This window comes from Drosophila pseudoobscura, chromosome X (assembly GCF_009870125.1).
Source record: "Drosophila pseudoobscura strain MV-25-SWS-2005 chromosome X, UCI_Dpse_MV25, whole genome shotgun sequence".
In the NCBI taxonomy this organism is placed as follows: Eukaryota; Metazoa; Arthropoda; class Insecta; order Diptera; family Drosophilidae; genus Drosophila; species Drosophila pseudoobscura.
In genome coordinates this window covers 52,313,746-52,327,925 of record NC_046683.1, presented here as the reverse complement: position 1 = coordinate 52,327,925, position 14,180 = coordinate 52,313,746, and the positions used below count along the sequence as shown (strand labels likewise).

At 46.8% G+C, this 14,180-nt stretch overlaps 1 protein-coding gene across 1 annotated transcript in view; it reads left to right on the top strand.

The window, feature by feature from the left end:
* The first annotated feature begins 5,629 nt into the window (after positions 1-5,629).
* Positions 5,630-14,180, top strand: part of PVRAP (PVR adaptor protein) — a 28,128-nt gene continuing 19,577 nt past the window's right edge. Inside the window, exon 1 of the mRNA XM_033382794.1 lies at positions 5,630-6,191. The gene's annotated coding sequence lies outside the window, so the exon portion shown is untranslated. The remainder of the gene's footprint in view (positions 6,192-14,180) is intronic.

Below are 14,180 nucleotides of genomic sequence, written 5' to 3'. Positions count from 1 at the left end.
GTGCGACTGCCTTATATACTTATATTCTTTCTTATCGACACTCAACTATTTTTCTATTAAAAGAAACGACATTCCTTAGCTCCAGTTTCAATAATTAGGTTTCTGATAGGGAAGAGACACCTGCTTCTGTAAAACCACTCAGGACAAGTGTGTTGATTGATGTTGGCAGAATAATATTGGTAATATACTGGTAATATTCTTGGGGGTGGGTATTTTTAAGCTCTTGTACAGCACCGATTTGATTAAAAATTAAACCCAATATCAAGGAGTCTTATTTCGGGTTGGATTTAGCTGGACTTCGGACACTGTGCCCCACAGAGATACGAGTGTGTACTTCCTTAAGACGCAGGCAGCTCAGAAGCATCTCAGCTTACATTTTGTTGCAGTGGCAGTGGCAGTGGCAGTGGCAGTGGCAGGCAAACATCACGTGTGCGTCTCTCTCTCTATCTGTCTGTCTGTTTGTTTGTGTGTGCAGGTGTAACTGTATCTCTTTGGGCATGTGTGTTTGTGTGTGTGTGTCTATCTGTGTGTTTTCGCTGCCAAAACAATGCACTCGACGAGGACGAGGACGACGACGACGACGACGACAACGACGACAGCATCAACATGCATAAAATACATTTTCATTCGCATTTTATTTGTTTTAAGCTGCGACTTTACACAAAGCCAACAAAGTGGCAGCCGCCCTGCCATCTGTGTTTGTCGGTGTATGTGTGTGTTTGTGTGTGAGCCGGATATAGCGACGGATATCGAAAAGTTTTTCCTGGTAATCTCACTCTCTTCTCCAAAGTACGAAAAAGTCATAAAAGTGTACATATATGGTTTTTTAAAATGACAGCAGCTGGAAATTAAGTTCTTGACTTTTATGTTCGCCGCAAGTTCCGAATTATTGATATGGCTGAGCACTGGATCAGTACCAGAGAGAGAGTGGGACTCCTTCCCGGCTGAGATTTCTCCGTCTAGGCGTTAAGGAAAGTTAAGGTGTGTTTTACGATGTGCGAGAGAGAGAGAGAGTGAGCGGAAAAGGGAAAGCATTTGTCGTAAATGGATACCCCACTCCTTTGGGGCGGGGGCCAAAGCGAGAGTTCTCCCCCCACACACATTGTAATTCCATCATCGAATGGTGGGATAGTAGGGGACGGACCGTTTGTAATTGGCTTTCGGTGCATGCGGCAGGCAGCACATCATCATTCTGGCACCGTTTCTGTATAATCTCATCAGCATTCGAAATGAGTTTTGACTCGAGTCGAACAGAACAGCTCGTAATCACATTAAAAGTATGTCACACTTCAATTACTGTCAGCGACAAGTCCAAGTATTTTGTTATTAATTTTAAACCATTTGTTGCGCTCTCGAATGGGAAATTCTGAGACTGTTCTCTTTCGGTTTCGGGATGAGGTCTGGTCTGGTCGGTTCGCTGGGGTACAGACACAGCTGCCAAACACATGCGAACGTGTGCAAGTGTCGCCTGCCACACGTTTTGCATTAGGAATGCCTTCCCCTCCCTTCCCTTGCCTTTGCCTCGTTCTTTTTTTTTTTTGGGAGGGGTGGGGAGGCGGCGCAACGTGAAAATTGTGAAAAGTCAGCATGTGGTTTGCGTCAGAGTGTCTGGCATGAAGTTTTCCATTCACTTTACGGTTATGCCTTGGAGACCTCAAGCTGTGCGCCTGCGCCCAGACCCACTGACGATGGCGATGGTCGACGGTCGACGGTCGACGGTCGACGGACGGGGCTAATTCATTTGTAAATGTCTTTGTGCTATGCGACACACATGTATGCTTAAGGATTAGTGATGGTAGCGTGAAACGTATGGATCATCTATAGATTAATGTTAATAGGAAATACTACGAGTAAAAGCCACTGGGAGTAAAGTTTCCGATTCAAGTTAGTAGAAATTTTGCAATCTTTAAAGAATTATGAATGAAAAACTAAAAGAAACCGAGTGCTTGGAACTTAAAAGAGGCCCTTATATCATATTTCAAGCTTCAAGCTACACATTTATGGCGAAAGATTCTGTCTGTTGGTTTACAGAGCTAACTGTCTCCTAACTATTGCTTCTCATGCAGCAATCACTCAGACATTCTATCTTTAGTCCTCACTTTACCATCTCTAGTCACGAACCGACATCATAAAGCCACAGGCGGTGGTACCTGGTGCCAGCAGGCAGCAGGAAAGGCGACGGAATCCCAAGGCAGAGCAGAGCAGAGCTGAGCAGAGTGTCGCTGCATACGCCCCATATCTGACACTTCTTTTCGAGAGTCGCGTGAATTCTGGGTAATTACAATTTATGGTGACGCAGTTTCTCAGGCGATTCCCTCGCCGTTCTCCTTCTGCTGTCGATCCAATTCCATTTTCATTTCGAGTCCCATTTCCATTTGTATGGGTGAAGTGGCACCCGCAGTGCGTGTTTGTATTGCTTTTGAATTGAAACTCGATTGCGAAACAAAGGTCGAGCTGTGGAGAGGCCCTTCAGCATACCCCTCCCTCCCCTCCCGGCACCGTTCTATTCTCTGTTCCAGTTGCCTTCCACGAAGCAATAAGCAATAGTTTTGTTCTGTTCTTGCCTCAAAGGCAACAATGGAACTCGAGTGCACCTTGCCGTTAGCCATGGGGTAGCGCACGTAGCCTTTGAAGGAAACTCTCTTAGACTCGGTGTCTGCGAGGCCGGCTAATGGTTCCAGAGACATCATTAAACCTCCTCGTACTCCTACTTCACAGCACTGCAGCCCTCCCCCCCCCACCACTCCACCTTCTTCGTTACATCATCATGCGGGCAGTTGTCTAGTATTCCCAGGGCCATAAGCCGCACAAATAATTACAAAAAGAAATGAAAAACTTGGCGCAATGTTCCCAAAAATTTGCTATGCATTCTGTGGCGGGTGTTACGCTTCAGTAGATTGAATTATTCACCCCTCTCTCTCTCTTTCGCTCTCCAGCGCGCACCCCGCCCCGGACCGCGATGGTAATGCATTTCATATACGGATAACACACAACTCAATTAAGTTTGCTGTCGTTCGTCGCTTCCAAGCGAAAAACTTAATTTAATGCTTAATTGCAGGGGGCCCTACAAATATGCGGGGTATAGGGGGTGCCGGGTGCCTGGGTGACTGGGAAATTCAATTTGAGCCTCCGTTTGATCCTTGGAGCATATGCTGCCCTGCCCCCCCGCCGCGCATCAATTGATAAGCAATTTTCCAATTCGCCTACAATTTTAATTTTCATTTCCATTTAAATAGAAAAATCCCACGCAACACAAAAGAAGAAAGAAGAATTTCGCACAAATGCCAAAATATGATGAAAGTCCGCTCTTAGGCGGGGGTCAGGCGGGAACAGGCGTTAGCTGCAAAGTGGGCGTGTTCAGCTATGTGTGACGGGGTGGGGGGACTGTAGCATAAAGCCAAATTCAATATAAAAATTCAAATCATTCAATTATCTGTGGCTCAACGCGGCGGCAGCAGCAGGAGGGGCAGGACGATAAGAGGATGGCACAAAAAGTTGAATCAATTTGGCAATTGAATTTCATGGAAAAGTCAGGAAAGTGGGCAGAAGCCGGGCGGAAGAAGCGAGCATATTCGACTTAAACAAGTAAAATAAATGGCATTTATCAGAAACAAATCAAATTTCCGCTTGTAATGTAAGCAAAACGAACGAAAGATACAAAATCCGAGGTACAGATAAAAAGGAAGAAGCGCCACAACGAAAGCTGTGTACTCTTAACGAGTTAGGGTAAGGAAATGAACCGAATTTTAAAGACAGAACCGCCCTGGAATGTCAAATATTAAATTAATGGTTTTTCAGAGGAAGAAATGTCTGAAAACTATTAGTACAAACCACTTCTTCTTTCACAATTCAACACAATTTCCGGGTACCCAAAATGGAATCGAATACATAAAGAATGATATCGAATTGATGACGTAAGCTGGCTGGATTTTCAGCCTACAAATCCATGAAATCCCTTGTTCACTTTTCGCAAAGTCTAGATTCTTTTTCTTTTTTTTTTCTGGCAACTTTTTCAATAAATATTTGTTGTAGATAGATGTACTCGTATCTTTTTTGGCAAATCAACATCTCTCAGCTATTCCAACATTTTTTCCATTTTCCCATCCTTGAAATTTCCCATTTCAATTTACAGCCATTAAATCACGGCAGTAGCAGCACGAATATACAGGTTTATATAGTATACATATACATATACATATATGTATACGTATACGTATACTGCTAAACAATGCTCTAAATAAACAATAAAATGGATGGCATATAAAAAGAGAAAATTGCATGCCATATCCCCATAGAGAGTGCGGAAAATCACGAAAAATCAACGCGGGTTTCGATTTCTTTCTGCTGGTTTTTCCTGCTTTTATTAGCCCTTTTGATACGTGTGCACGTATTGGCGTGTATCCATGAGATACGCGATACCCATTCCGGTGGCTGGGGCATTGAATTACACGACAATGCTCGGCGATGTTCGACTCCTTCTTTCTTTCTCTCATCCCCTCGCTTCAGAGTTAATGAGTTCAATTCGCTTCGCTGACTTTTCCGTGTCGGAGTTTTGAGTTTCAACTGTTGCAGCAGCTCTCGTTGTGGCAGCTGCTTCAAGAAGGGCCTAACGAGGCCCCGGCACGCCCACTGCGATGCGGTTTTGGCCATTTGTTTATGCACTGAAGGAGGCAACGGAGGGCAGGTCAATATTCTTCAGAAAAACCGCAACGTGTTCTCCCTCTTCTGCTGCCATCGTGGGTGTGATGAAGGTGCGTGCGGCTGCTACTGTATCTGCTGCTCTGTGTATCTCAATCTGTGTACAAGTACAAGTACATGTATCTGTATCTGTATCTGCATATGCCCATCTGCATGTGTCGTTGCCGTATCTGGGGTCGCATCAGTGCCAGGGCTGAGCCTCAGCTTAATGCGCTTGCATAAACAATGTGCGACAGTGGGTTCTGTATCTTTAGCCGCATTCGCATTCGCATCTGAAGCTGTATCTGTATCCGTATCTGTATCCGTATCTTTTAGTTACGAGGATGCTGTGTCTGTAAGCGGATTTGCCGTAATGTCATTCAGTTTTCTCCTTTTCAGATGTTTACCGACCCTTCCTTCGCAAATCCCTGTTGAGCGCTGAAAAGTATGCACTGGCTAAACGCTCTCATAATTAGATGGGGAAAATATCCCCGGAGTTGGATTTCAAACTAATGGACAGACAGACTGACTGACGGACACACACACACACAGAACGAGCACACAACACAGTTCAAAGGTTGCCCCTGGCAGTGGAGTATAGTCAGAAATCAAAATACAATTTCATTAACTTTAAAGCAATGCGAAATGTGAAACCTCATGGGGGATTGGGGGATTGGGCGTTAGGGGATGGGTTCCAGTGATGAAATTACAAGGAAAATCAAGTTGTCACGACAACCACCAACGAGCGAACCAGCGAACACGTCACATATGGATGCCCGTTGAGGATTGGCAAGTCAACCACCAGTTGAATGTCGAGTAAACAAGTCCTCACTGGAAGTGGATCCACTCCCCTCCCCCGCTCCCCATGCCCATTCCCATGAATGGAATCCAACGCCTGCGCCCTGGTGGATGCCAAGTTTCCTGTGCGAGGACGGCACACACATAAATGCCAGAACATGGGGCCAGAACCAACAGTTCCTTGCGCGCTTTCAACTGAAAAGGTTGGCCCAAAAAGGCGCCTCAGAGCCCAGAAAAGTTTGTCGTTGGGAAACACAATCGACGAGAAATCTGACGAGAAATCCAAGCCCAAACACAACGGCAAAGAGCCATAAAAACTTAACAAATCTGCCAGTTTAGCACGAAAAAGGGCGACGCTTAACTTTTAATGCCACGACGGGGTAATTTTTTTTATTGCCACATTGCTGCTGCTTCTGCTGCTGCTGTTGCGGACCGCGGACTGATAACAGTGATAACAAAGTAGCCAAAGAGCAGTTACCCAAAGTTTCACACTTTTTTTTCGTGTTAGTCCAGGACCCAGACCAGAACCCAAACTCAAATCAAAAGGCGTAATCGTAAAACGCGGCCAAGTGTTGAAATTTATGAGTTCACAATCGTAATTGAATTTTATGCGAAAACTTGGCAGGGGATTGTCCTCGTCCTCGTCTCCGTCGCGCAATAAAAGAAAACACGCCACGCAAAAGCAGCAAACTTTGCCGCCAAAAATTGATCCAACGGTGAGTTAAACGAGCAACAAATTTCATTGTTCACATTGTCGTATTTATGGGTGTATTTTCGGTCATAATATACCATTTTTTTTGGTCAATTTGTGTATGATTTTGCAGCTCTTGGGATACATCAAAGTATCCTCCTGGCGCTTTGTGTGTGTGTGTGTGGGGGCTCCCTTTGAGTCGTTAACAAACAGCGTTAAAAAGGTCACTGGCCTTGACTTGAATGGGCTGGGGATTAGGGGGGATAGGCCGCTGCTCCCGCTGTCTCACGGCCCCACTCCGCTGCCTCGGGGGCTCCTTTCATCTATATAATTATTCAAACAGCGGATGCATTCCCCTGTAACGAGTACCATCCACCTTTTGCCCCCAAAGGTTGACATTTTGTGCGAGGCGCATCAAAATGCACTGCAAACTTTTGCCACGAAACTGCAGTTGCAGTTGCAGTTTTTGGCTCGGTTAAAGTTGCCAGCGGGAGGAATCAACCTATTTTTTGTGCAGCAGCAGTTGTTGAGGGAGACTTCCTGCTAAGCTGTCAACATGTTTGGAGTGAAGTGTTACAGTTTTCTCAAGAGGAAGTTTAAATACTTGGCGAGGGGAGGAAGTGTGAAAAAGAGCAAGGGATCCCAATTAGGGTGATCAAGTTTGAAGAGAAAGCATTGCCTACTCTTGGGCGGAGACACTTTCGATTGAAATCTCATTCCAAAGAATGGTTTCCCCCACATTTCGTACTGCACCGCAAAACAGATTTTTAATCCGTTTCACTCCTTTGTGGGTTTGGGTTTTACTGCTGCTTTTGGTCCCGCGTCTTAAATGGTATTAATAAAACCTCAACTAAAATTAATGAAACTAAACCTTTAAATAAACTTTGACAAACGCTGGCTTAAGCGTAAATCTCTTCCATAAAAACACTGCACTTAAATGCAGTCTCAAAATAAGATACACAACCGCAGGGGTTCCAGCCCCATCGCCGCTCCTGCTCCTGCTCCTGCTTCCGCCTCAGCCCTCGCTTATCCTTGAAAGCCAACCGTCGCCAAGGAAATGTCAAGCGTGGTTTGCGTTTGCTGCCTGCCCTCGCAGGAGCTGCTGCAGTCGCCGCGGCGTCGCTGTCGCCACTTCCGCAGCGGCGACAGGTGCTGCCTGTCAGCTGCATTCAAACCGCGAATTCCATTCCCCCACCCGCACCCCCACCCGCACCCCCACCCGCTCCCCCAGCCCACAGCTTTCACCCCCTCGTTGGCCGTGTCAAGTTAATCAGCAAGCCAGGGTTTCCGAGCTTTTTTTCGTGGTTTTCCAGCTTTTAGTCGTACCCTTGAAGAGGATAGTCTGGTTTATGGAAAATAGAAAGGGACTAATTCTTGATCCCAGAAAGGTATAAATATTCGACATGGCACATCAGTTGGAATATTAATGCACGTCTGTGAAGAAAGTCAAACCCTTTTCCCTGATCACGCAGAGTAAGTCATATCACATAGTCATCCTACGATCGAATCGCATTCCAGGATATCAAAGCCCTCGACCCCCAAGGTGGGCCTTCTCTCTCCTCTTTTTTTTTGTTTGTTGGCTTGCGCGGCCAATGGCAAAAAATTTCACGCCCGCCACGAAAACTTTTCATTTTCAACGAGCAGTCCGCATAGAAAACGGGAGCGTTAATAAGGTATAAAAAAAAGGGGGAAACCGGAACAGCAGCTCGAAAAAACGAGAGAAAGGAGCGTCATAAAACTGAAGCTTGTTTGTTTTAGATTCTGCTGTGTTTTTGTACTCCATTCCACAACACTCCACTCTCTGGTCTCTCCTTCCGCAGTGTTAACACTTTTATTTGGCCAAGTTTGCTGCTGCCGCTGCCGCTGCTGCTTTCGCTCTTGGCAATGACTTTGGGCCTGGCTTCTCGAGTGGCTAAAGACAACACTAGCACAGCAGTCGAGTCGCTTTTAAACGAGTTTCTTGACGGCAGCTCCCAGGAGCTACCGAGTAAGCGGCTTCCCGTCTTTTATTCAGCTTCACCCACACACATGAGGGCCTCCTCCTTCGGATCCTACGGCTCCTACGGCTGGCTGCATGTGCTATAATTCACACTCCCACAAGCGGCGACAAGCGGTACAGCGAAAGGCTTTTAGGAAAACTGTCTCTAGCTATTTTTTCTCTCTCTGTCCTTTCGCTGGCCCACCTGCTGTTTGGTTGTAGCCACCAGCGTTGTTGCCCCAGCATCGCGTTGACATTTTCATTCATCGTCTTGGCAACCGTAATTAAAATCGTTTTAATTTACTTTTGCCTCGCACACACACGCACGCACACACATATGGGAGGAGGGACTCACACACTCACTTGAGGCTGGGAGGGGACGAAAGGAAAGTGTAGCATACTTATCAGCGCTCTCTTCAGCGCTGGGTCCTGGTTTATGTTTATCGACTTTTGTTTAGTCGCTGTTGTTGCTGCTGCTGCTGCCGCTGTTATTATTTCAGTCTCTGCCCGGCGGCAGTGGTTCCCCTGCCATCATCTGCCTCTCCGTCCGCCTACTCCTTTGCTCATTATGTGGGCGTGCAAATTGCTGCATATTCATTTACCGTTATCTCTTTCTTGTCAAGTAAAACACACATTTTAGTACAACAACAGCTGCTTCCACTGCTGGGGCCTAGCCACGCCTCCTGCCAAATGCTTCGAGGGAGTGGAGAGTGCTTACCATTTTCATCATGCCCCTGCCAACATTTCCGACTCCACTCCACTCCACTCCCTTACCCAACCATGCCCTTCCTTTCCACCAAGCGTCACTGTGTTCTTAATAACATAAACTTCTTTTCTCTGAGCGCCCAAGTTGAGTTAATGAAGAATTTCCATGACGATGTCGTTGCCCGCCCACAAGAGAGAGAGAGAGAGACAGAAAGAGTCTTATATCCCTTTTGATATCACTCCCAGGCAGTCAGGGGGACAAGCAGCAGCCACCACCACCGCCACCGCCACCGCCACCTGCCTTGGCTCATTATATTGCGCTTGTTGCCAGGAGCAACAGCCAAGAACAAATTTTCCAGTCTCTCATCGCTTGAGTTGACTTGAAGCGTATTAATTTTGCTCATAAAATGATTCCCGATAAGATTTGATCTGTGTTTGCCCGCCCCGCCCCGCCTCGCCGAGAGTGGCTCTATAGAAATCTGTCTGCCTTTTGAAGTACCAAAAGACTGTGCACTTGCCAGTGCTGTCTTGAAGAGCAGAGGGGCGTAGAGGGACGTAGAGGCAGGGAGGCTTTGCGTGGGGAGATGGAGTGGAGTCACCTTTGTAATGAAAACTCTGCGAGTCGGGTAAGCCGCTTAAAATTGCCGAGTTATGTCTGCATATGAGTGAAATCTCACCGGCTTAGTGGGGTCCCAACCCGATATCAAAACACTTCATTCAGCCTCCTGCAGCCTGGCAACATTCTGGCCAAAAATTATTGTTAAACGTTGCCCGAAACATGCTCACAGCGCAACTCTTACCACCATCATGGCACAGCTTCTGGTGCTCACACACACACACAGGCCACTGCACAGCCACATGCGTGATTCTGCTTTGCAGGCTTGTATCCGTGTGAGATACACCCACACACAGTGAATATTTTGGAACAGGCGCTCAGCAATTGTTAGAGAGAGTACCAACAGCAGCAGTCGCAGCAGTCGAATGGAATACGCACTTCACACACACACACACGCACACACAAATACCAATACCAGCGTACGAGTACACACGGTGCAGAATACAGCACACTTAAACATGCACATAATGCACGGACACCGATACCGACACAGACACCGACACAGATACAAACAAACACCACTAAACAGGCACACAAAATCGTCGTGAAAGTTGCGCAGCGCAAAATAGCGAAAAAGCCGAGCAAAGTAAGACACTTTTTTCTCCTTTTTTTTGTTGGTTAAGAGGGAGGTGAGGGATAGACGCAGGGCAGGGGGCCCATCAAGTTGGGCTGGTTGAACGACGATGAACGAGGGCAAACACAAACGAGATAAACAAGAAAAGGAAAACGGGTTTCGGGGCTGGTGGAAGCGGCAGATACCCTAACATATGCAATCTTTCTATGGAAGATATGTATAGAATTTCGATGAAACTCTTTCGACAGGCATTTGCAAGGACCGACCTATTTATGATACTGGGATGTGATGCTTTCTTGGCTTTATTTGGTCTATGGTCTGTCCACTGCTCTAAACACTCTGCTAAGAACCGTCGTGACCTCTTTGAAGGGTATAACAAGACACCAGAAGAACCAGAAGAGCGAAGAGCAGAGAGCAGCTGGGCTGCTGCGTCAGACATTGAAACAGTTTTCAGCCTTTTGTATATGAGTGTATGCGTGTATGCGTGTGTGTGAGTGTGGCTCATAAAATGGTCGCGGCCTGCAGTTGAAACCTTTCTTTCGCCTTTTCGCCCCTTCGCTCTGCCCTTCTGTTGTTAATTTTGCAACTTTTGGCGCGCACGTATAATAAAGTTGATAAAGCCGCCAAGACGAATGACGATGCTTTGAAGATTTTGTATTTGGCAGGACCCTAAAAGTAGGCAATTATATTTTGCATATACTATACATACATACATACATATATGCGTTGTGTGTTCTTTGGCGTTTCGGTGGGGGTGTTTCGGGGGAGATACTGTGTGTGATCCATGCAACAATGCCACAGACCTCTCTGCCTCCTCGAAAAATGTAATGAAGGAACTCCCCAACTGTCTGTCGTCTGCCTTTCAGTTAAGGCTGGAAAAAAGCGTGTCAAATAACTGGGCCAACACGACAGAGACAGAGCGAAATGGATAGAAACAGCAGGAGAGAAAGAGGACGACGACGAGCCAGAAGGGGAATGAAAGTGGCAAAGACCACATCTGGCTGCCTAAGCGTTGGCCATAAAACAAACGAGCCCTCGACATGAGTTCGTCATTTGTTAGCGGGAAATTTTAAAGCAGGACGAGGAGAAACGACAGAAGGAGCAATTTATGAAAAGCTTTAGAGCAGGAGACAAATATTTTGGAGTCTTATATGTACACATCCACATCCACATAGACACACACACATAAACTATGCACTCGAAATTTCTGGCTGATTGCAACACCAAAACAATGGCATGCCATAAAGGGAGAGGGTTCCCAGAGAGCAGCAGGAGCAGGAGCGTAGGATACACCCGCCCATAGTCTGGGGCCGTAAAATGCAAAATGTAACACAAAGTAAAAGGACTCGGGGACCCAGGGATCGTGTGTCTGTGCCTGCCACTGCAATTTGGAGCAGAGCAGGCGTTGCCTTCACCCCGTTTTTATGATCCTTGTAATTAAAGCATACCTTAAGGATATATCACGAGACAGAAAATAAAATGGCCAAAGATAAACTGAAGCTGAAGCTAAAGTGACTCCAAGGAGCAAAAGTCTGACCCCAAGTCCCAGCTGCAACAAAGAAAATCAAAGGGAAATCTAGTTTGAAACATTATGCAAAGTACAGGTCATCCCAGGTACGAGTATCTAAGTATGTGTGCTTTGAGAGGCCACTCTGTGACTGACATTTTAATAACTTTCTCGTGTTTATGGTATGCTGCTCTTCTATGGCCAGCATTTTTGTACGAGTATCTCAGATCTTAAACGTAAATTGCTTTGCATTTCATTGTTGAACTACGAGTACGAGAACAAGTACGAGTACGAGCACGAGTACGAGCACGAGTAAGTGCGAATGGGAAATTGAGAAGGCGGAGAGAGGACTCGCGGTGACGGCGGGGCTCCACTGCTCGAGTGCTGCCAAAAAGTCAACGAACAATAAGTCTTAAAGTCATGCCAGGACTACTAACTTGTCCGGACTGCCTCCTGCTGCCCCTCGCCGACTGACTGACTGACTTATGCACTATGCATGCAGTTGAGTTGCCAACTCTTTTCTCTCTCTCTCCCTCTCGCCGGATGCCTTGTGGGGCATGCTGTGTGGAGCAGGCTGGGCGGGCAGCACAAAACAAATGTAACTACGAAATTTAACTAACATTTTCCACCCTGACATGCCATGGGCCCGCCGTTGCACAGCAGGCGCTACGCTTTTTGGGTGCAACAGCAAAGAAAGGCTTCACAGATAACTAGGGGAATAGGGGGTACCCCGTGGTACTTGTACTTCTACGGTATTCAGCATTCGTTTGAGGCATCAACTCTTTCTGCCATTCGTTTGGGTTTTCCCTTTTTGATTGCAGTTGCTGTTGCTGTTGTCCTTCACACTTGGCTGCATCTGGGGGCACGAATAACTTCTGTTACACTCGACACTGCAGCACTGCTCTTCCTATTTTCCTTTTTCCCCTCGCTTTTTTTTTGTATAGTAAACGCTAGCCCCCAGGCGGTGGGAAAGTGCAGCATCAGAGAGGCACAGAGAAACTGCAGCGAAAGAGAAGGAGAGAATGCAGCAACTGAGAGAGAGAGATAGGGAGAGAATGAGACGGGATTTTTCCCTAATTCGCTTTAATGCAATGACATTAGTCTATGAGCCAGAGTTCGGGCCACAGCTCCATCTCTGGCGCTCCTATTTCATTCATAGGAGTCACAGCCCCCGCATTCATTTATTCACTCGGGACTCAGTTTGGCATTCACACGCCTCGTCGCGCTGGCACTTAAGTAATTTCAACTTGCAAACAAATACCCCCCAGAACTCTCTCTCTCTCTCTCCGAATCTCTTTCTCTGGTGTGACCCTCTCTCTGGGAGGCATGGGGCAAATGTCAAAGTAGTTGTTAACATTTCCGCTTTTTCGCACGGCTTTTCTCTGTCTCCCCCTACCCCGGCGCGTTCTTTTCTCGCTGGCTTTTTTCACTGCTTTTAGTGCGATGGCGAGGGCAGGGGCAGGGGCGGTGGCGGGGGCGACGAAACAAACGAAAAGTTTGCGCTCAACCAAATTGTAAGCCACAAGGAATGCAGTCAAGTAAAGTTTCCTTCCCTCTTAAATTACTGACTTAATTATAAAACATGAACGCTGGCAGCAGCACGAGCCAGAGCCACAGCCAGAGCCACAGCCAGAGTCCCAGCAAGAGCTTGGCCAGAAGCAGCAGCATCCTCCAAGTAGTTGGCATTGCAGTTGCAAGTAATTTACATAAATAACTCGACGAGAGTATTAACATGAAGGTTACAAATCGTTATGGTCCCCCCATCCCTAAGACTACGCTCCCTCTCTCTCACTCTCACTCGCACTCTCCGTCTCCGTCTCCGTCTCCTTTGACTCTGTCTGTCGTTGAGCCATAAAATGTTAAATGGCATTTAAACTGTTGACTTTTAGATAAGAACCGGGTCAAATGTGGCTTGACCTGGAAAATATTCATGTGCGAGATGCAGTGCGTGGATGTGGCGGTACATTCAATTGTTACGCTGAAGCCTTCTCCTGCATGTCCTGTCTCCTGCCGCCTGTCGCCTGCCTCCTGCATTTCTCTCTCGAGGTGTCTCCCTCTGGGGAGCCTTAGTGTCGCTGCATGTTGACAAGCTTAGCAACCGTCAGCTGCAACTTGCAGCAATTCCTCATCACACACACACACACACACACACACACATGTGCCCGACTTCTGGTGCGGCATGACTGCCGAGATTCTTGAGGTTTGAGGTTCCCAGCTGCCTCATGTGCAACTGACATTTTTCAAACATGTTGTGGGATTTCCCCCACGAGAACGAGCACGATCCCCTTTCCATCGTCCAACATTGACTTTGACTTGTTTCGTGTTAATTTTCCGAAGGGGAAAACTCTACCCACATATCCCTCAGACAGAGAGGAGTACACACGCCTAACCTCAGAGAAAAGAGAGAACTCGGAGTCGGAGTTGGAGTCGGAGTCGGAGTCCTCCCTACTGATAACTCATCAAGTTCTCATATCCTTTTGGCTTTGCGAGAATGTGGGATATGGGACGGGGGCCAGGATGCCAGTGAAGCGTTTTTAATGTGTTTATAAATATGCTGGCCCCAGACTACAGACAGACCATCCTCCACAGCTGTAGTTTATAAAATTCTTGTCCCTTTTGAAGCTCTCCAAATTG